This window comes from Electrophorus electricus, chromosome 10, assembly GCF_041902795.1.
Source record: "Electrophorus electricus isolate QZ-2024a chromosome 10, ASM4190279v1, whole genome shotgun sequence".
NCBI classification, from domain to species: domain Eukaryota; kingdom Metazoa; phylum Chordata; class Actinopteri; order Gymnotiformes; family Gymnotidae; genus Electrophorus; species Electrophorus electricus.
This window is the reverse complement of record NC_137506.1, coordinates 28,324,574-28,330,776: the sequence shown is the minus strand read 5'-3', so window position 1 is coordinate 28,330,776 and position 6,203 is coordinate 28,324,574. Positions and strand designations below refer to the sequence as shown.

Here is a 6,203-nt window from a genome sequence, read left to right as displayed (position 1 = left end):
ATGCCTCAGTGAGGGCAGGCTGTACTCGGGGTCACGGACCCATTGGACCTGGCCCAAGGGCCCGGGAGAGGCACTCCAAGTCATGCCACATTGATTTGTGTCCAGTGATTACCCCAGGCAAAGGACATGAAAGGTGTTAACACGTAGCTGTTAATGGCGGCATGTGTGATATATATGCTTTGAGACCTAATAACTATGTAATAGCTTTGAATTTATGAATTATGAACTCGGTCATTAGCTATGGCATCAAAACACCGGTTGGAGATACTAAACATTCATATGCTGAATCGTTATATCGCATCTCCACAGGACAGAAACCACTGTCTCTGACATCCAATCAATTTGTCCTTTTATTGTCTGGCAAAGAACAATATTCTCCAGCCTCTGTCAACACTCCCATGGCATTACCATGCAGGGGTTGTGCACAGCGTGTGGACGTGTAGGCTGAGCTGCAAATAGAGCTGTAACACTGGACCTGACCTGAATCTCTGCTGATATGCTGATTTCCCCCAGGGGCTCTCCTCTGCCCCCGCTACAACTGTTTTAGATTCCAGAGGGAGGTCATTAATGCACAGCCCAGACAACAGGATCCATATGTATGACCGAACCCGTTCTGCATGGCGCAAAATGGTTTTTGTTTTTTTAACCATGGAGGAATAATGACATGAGTACCTTGCAAAAGCATTCAGAGGACATGAAGCCGGAGTAATCTGCACGCGGCACTTTATTATTTCGTGCAGTTGCAAAAGCATCAGAGTAGCTTCAGGTTTGCTGCTGGATCTGTACTAAATCTCTTGATTACCGTGACCCTCCCTGGCTGCAGTCTGATTACGTTACAGTGCATTGTAATATTCTTGACTTTGAAACAGCAAGCCCACAACCAAGTCGTGGTTCAGATAAACTCGTGGTTCAGATAAATCTGAATTTAGACGCACGTTAATCGTCCCCGGTGTAAACCGACGGCTCTGAGCTGTCGCCGCGTGGCTCTGGATTTGTCACAGTTTTTTGTCGCCGTTCGGGAAATGAGCATCTGACGCAGACCTGCCATGCGTCGATCTCCCATCTGTGACGTTTGGCACCTGTCCGTTCAGTCAGGTAGAGCTGGGGGTGCGGATGGTGGTGAAGAGAAGCAGAGAAATGGCTTTCGCCTCGTTCCACTGCTGAGCTCACTCGCGATGGTTCTCTGGGCCTGCTAATCACCTCCTGTGTTTGCTCACTCACCTCTTGCTGGACTCCACGGTTAGCCCATCATCTCCATGCACCGTGAGGCAGGCCCAGCTCTGTGGCAGCCTTCCCCATCCGAGATCTGGACGGCTCCTAACGCAGGCCTCTTCTCCGACCACTCTTAGCCTGCCTCCTCCGCTCCGCCCGCTCTCAAAAATTCACCCTGGCGGAGTGTGCTGGAGCCTCCTCGGATCGCTGAGGCGTTCCGCTCGTGCGGAATCTTTCATCAGCTGCACATATTTTGGGCAACATTTATTCCCCCCCCCCCCTTTGGCCTCCTGTGATATTAAATATTCATACAGTGGGCTGATAAAGCCCCGGCAACAGCCAGCACTGCTGTGAGCTAGAGATAGCAGCGTGCTGCCTGCCCCACCAACCACCCCCTCCACTCATTGTTTCGGTTTAACGCCGCTGCGTGACGCTAAGTCATTTTTCCGGAACAAATTACGGTATCTAACCCGCGTCACGATACACCCGTCACGTGGGGGCACACAGCGGGGAGCGGGCCAGTCGGAAGAGGAGGAGGACGGCTCTGGGAGACCAGGTCAGCAGCGCTCATCTTCAAACCAAGCAGAAAATTTAATTAATGCCTATGCTTTAGGGTTTGGGGTGGGAAGGGGCGGGGGGAGGGGTCGCTGCCTTTCATGTAACAACAGGGCTGTCCTATCAGCAGCGCCCTGCTGCCTTTTCCTGTCGCAATGCATGCTGGGGTTTCTGCAAATAACGAGGGGGGAAGAATAGCTGAAGATTAGCAAATTAAATAGATTAATGTCGGGCTAAAAAACAGCGTTCCGTAAATGTCACTTTTGCTGTTAAAGCAAATGAGGTTGGAGATTGTGCCGGGGTGGGGGAAGATAATTCTGTCTTGTATCTGTTCTATTAGGTTTTCAGAAAAGTCTCTTTGTGGTCAATTTAGAAGGGATGCGCAAACTGCTGCTAGACAGGTTTCTCACCTCTGAAAGAGGCCTGGTGGCCTTTTAATGCTCACACTGGAGGCAAATCAATAAAGTTGCTGTTTTCCTGACTGAAATTAATTACTTGGAAACAAAAAAAAAATCCCTGAGACAGAGAGGATGGATTAAATCGATTCCGCTTTTGAAAATCTTGCTCTGAAATCCTCTTGTCTCACGATTGTTTTGAAGGCTGAAATGGAGTGCTATCGACTGTCTGTGCAGAAGCAGCAGGCGGTAAAGTGGAATAAAGTTCTATCTCAGGAAAGATAGCAGATGAAACTTGAACTAGTTTTTTTGTTTACTTCTTTCAAATAACCCAACTTTTACCTCCATTTTCATCTGCCTCAAAAAAGAAGGTTTAACACTGTGACAACTCTTGTGATCTAATTAACAAACACATTTCTGGAGAGAAAAAAGAGGTTAAGCAAATGCCTCCCTTTTCCTACCTAATTTTATTCCGAGACATTTTCAGTGATGAAGCGTCCCTCAGGATATTACCACCACGCAAATGTCTACCATACCCCACCCTGTCCAATTGAGTGCGTAATGACAGTCTCTCGAACGGCACAGGGGGCTGTGGTTCGCAGAGCTCCCTGTCCCAGCCTCGCCGTCCCCGGCACGCAAAAATGACAGCTCGGTATTAACGATGTCTGTCGGGTGGAGAGGACCGGGCTCCGCCCCTCCGGAGCTCGGCTTGCAGGTGAGCACTCGCTCTCGGTTGCCAGCCCTCGTGTTCCTCTGCACGTCGGTAACCCAACCACGCCCCCAAGGCAGCCCTTTAAATGCGGTGCCTGCTCACCGGGAGCCATCATCTCCACTTAAAACAAAGGGGATTCATCAGACTTGTCGGCCCCGCCCCCTCCTCACCCCCACCCCTCACTGCTGCGCCGTTGCTAGAGACTAAATTACGCCCCAAGTGCCTGGCTGGAGGTGCTGAAAATAAATGGGCCTGGATATAATGGCTGGAGCCCCTGGGTAATAGAATGGCAAGAGGAGGGAGAGGGAGAGAGAAACAGATGTAGGGAGAAAAGGAGAGGCAGGAGAGGGAGAAAGAGAGAAAAATGAAAAAAAGGTTATTGAATATGGTAGTGCTGGCAGGGCACTGAAATGTGTCCTTGTTTCAGATGAGAGTATTTTTTTCTGGTCGACCTCTACCTCCGGGTATATTTCTATCCCCGTGTGTATATGTATATATGTATATATATATATATATATATATATACACACACACACACACACACACACACACACACACACACACACACACACACACACACACACACACACACACACACACACACATCCCGGTGTATATCTATCCCCTGGTGTGTGTGTGTATATATATATATATCCCTTGCTGTATATCTATCCCCTCATGTATATCTATCTCCTGGTATATATCGATCTCCTGGTATATATATCTATTTCCTGGTGTCATAACACCAGATCCGAATGCAGACTACAGTACCCAGCAGCCCGTTCGTCACCCAGTCAGCGACGCAACCAATCAGAGGCATCCAATCATATCTGTGTCGTGAGAGTATTGAACTCACCTGTATGTCTTGATTACAAGTGTATATAAGAACGTTTCAGACTCACAGTCTTTGTAAAGTATTGCTGACAGTTTATCTTAAAGTGTACTGAGTGTTCTTTTTGGACAGCCTTTGTGTGTATCGTACCCTGTTCTTGTATTTTTGGTTTTTGTCTTTTGGATTTTCTGCCTGGTTCTTTTCATCATTGCTCTTTTGGTTTCAGACTTGGACTGGTTATTTCTCTATGTTTTGGATTGCCCCTTTATGTACCTTGGATTATTCCCCTATCCTTGTACAATTAATTACCTCCTTTTTCACATCCGCAAGCGTCTGGTTTTGCCCGACCCCTCACACCTTGTGTATATCTATCTCCTGCCTTTTTTTGGAAGGCCCGACTGTCTTATTTTGCTCCTCCAACCTTTATTGCCTTGGTTTATCTGAGCTTGAACCTTTACACCTCTCTGAGGTACAGATGGTTTCATTTTCTACCAGATAAAACGGTGTTTGGTGGAACTGATTAAACAGAGAACAACATGCCCATCTGCCATTTAGACCCATATAAAATTGCTTGGGCAGATGCTGACATCTTTGGAGATGATTGATTCACCTCTGACTGAAGGGAGGTGGTGAGGGGTGTTCTCACAGGATTCCAGCTGCCCATTCCACACACACACACACGGTCACTTCAGTAGCGCAATCACAACCTGGCCTGATTGAACAGGGCCAGGTGAGTGGGGAACGCTTTAATCATGATCATCTTTCGCCCCAATAATTCTCCCTTTGTGGCACTGTGTGCATGTATATGTATTTTTCTGTGTGCGCATGTGTGTATTTGTGTGTGTGTGTGAATGGGGGAGGTTACACTAACACTACCTCAGACATGGTCCACGTTAATTAAACCTTATAGTGTCTCATGCATGCATATATAGACTCTAGGTGGATTGTTCTCCCCTGAGGCCATGTTTAGCGATTAAATAAAAATGAGTTTCCTTGGAAGCATTCACCATTACACCATCACTCGATGTACCTCTGCATTCTTAAAACAGCCCACTCATTTTATTACCACACCGGCACTTGCCTGCTCTCCCTTTTTGGTGTCCTTGTTGAAGAGAAGATGTGTCCCTTCCTGAATCCACTCTTAGTAATGAGTTGTAAACACTGGAGCATTTTAAGATTCAAACGTTAAACACGGAGATGCCAATCAACACCGATTGGCAAGAGAAAGCGTTTTCGAGCGCAAACCTTGTAAAAGCTCCATGCCCAGCAGTTGCGATCCTGCTTGCAGCTCCTGCGATTAAACGAGGATTCGATCAGGGACACGGACAGACTTTGGCCTCCTCCCGAAATACGTACCCCGGTGAGTCACGACAGGCACGGCAAGGTTAAGCTCCCAGGTTAGGCTGACCAGTCCCTGAGGAAATAGGCCAATCAGGCTGCGGCCAGATCATTTATCTCTGTTTCCCTCTCTCTCTCTCTCTCTCTCTCTCTCTCTCTCTCTCTCTCCATTTTTAAAAAGGCACAAAAGAATGGATACATCGCAACAGATATTCCTCTAAAGCAGTTTTACGCAGATTCGTAGGGCTGATGATAAATGGGAGAGGGAGATGGCTGTTGGTCGCAGCTACTCTGCGTTCCGCTGCAGGCACGGCTCGGCACACAGCCACTCTTGGCTGGGGCAGTGCTGGGTTTTCAGTAGCCTGCCACACATTGTGTGGGTGTCTATTAAAAGAAACATCCCTAAACAACCTTATCTCTGTTCAGGGTTATTTGTTAAGGCACAGCAGTGGCGTCAGGTACATTTGCATATTAATTGAATCTGGAGCTGCAGCAGTAAGGTGACAGTCTTAAGTGAAGTTGTGTGCAGGCAGCTCACCTGCACACAAAGCTGGGTGCGTTTCCCCCTTTTTCACAGGAAACTGCTTTAACTTGAGAGAGAATAATCATATTCAAACCCACACATCTCCTTACATAAGCCCACAAGGGCTGTGAGAGACAGAGAGAGAGAGACACACCAGTCTATTTTACTGTAAATGTAATCCATGTCTCCAAAGGCATCTTTAAAAAAAATATCAGTCTAAGATTACACCATTTGGTATTCCACTCATTTTCCCCATTCGTTTCCTAGGGCTTGATAATAGATCTGAGAGTTTTTTCATGTCTGATCTCATCTAGTCCTTGATAAAAGTAGCTTTGTATTATTAGCTGATAGTAGCTTTTTAATAGTAGCTTTGCTTTAATGCTTTAATAACAATTAACAGTTAATAACAAGGAGCGTTACCTATAGACTTGAATATATTTCACAATGTGCTAAAGAAATTGACAAATGCCATCTTGTTTTGTTGACATATGTCATATAATGTTTACATAATACAGCAAAGTCCCCTTTATTGCTCCAAAACCACATCAACATTGAGCTCTTAGCAATGTGTTGCTTTTGTACAATTAAAAGATCCATCCAGTAGATGCATTAAATAACTTTTTCTATGCTGCTAAT

General features: G+C 46.3%; 1 long non-coding RNA gene across 2 annotated transcripts in view; it reads right to left on the bottom strand.

Annotated features, from left to right (window-relative positions):
- Window positions 1-1,618, bottom strand: part of LOC113579150 (uncharacterized) — a 6,712-nt gene extending 5,094 nt beyond the window's left edge. For both annotated transcript variants that reach the window (XR_014125645.1, XR_003410840.3), the window contains exon 1: window positions 1,222-1,618. This is a non-coding gene — a long non-coding RNA (uncharacterized LOC113579150). The remainder of the gene's footprint in view (window positions 1-1,221) is intronic.
- Between the last annotated feature and the right edge of the window lie 4,585 nt (window positions 1,619-6,203).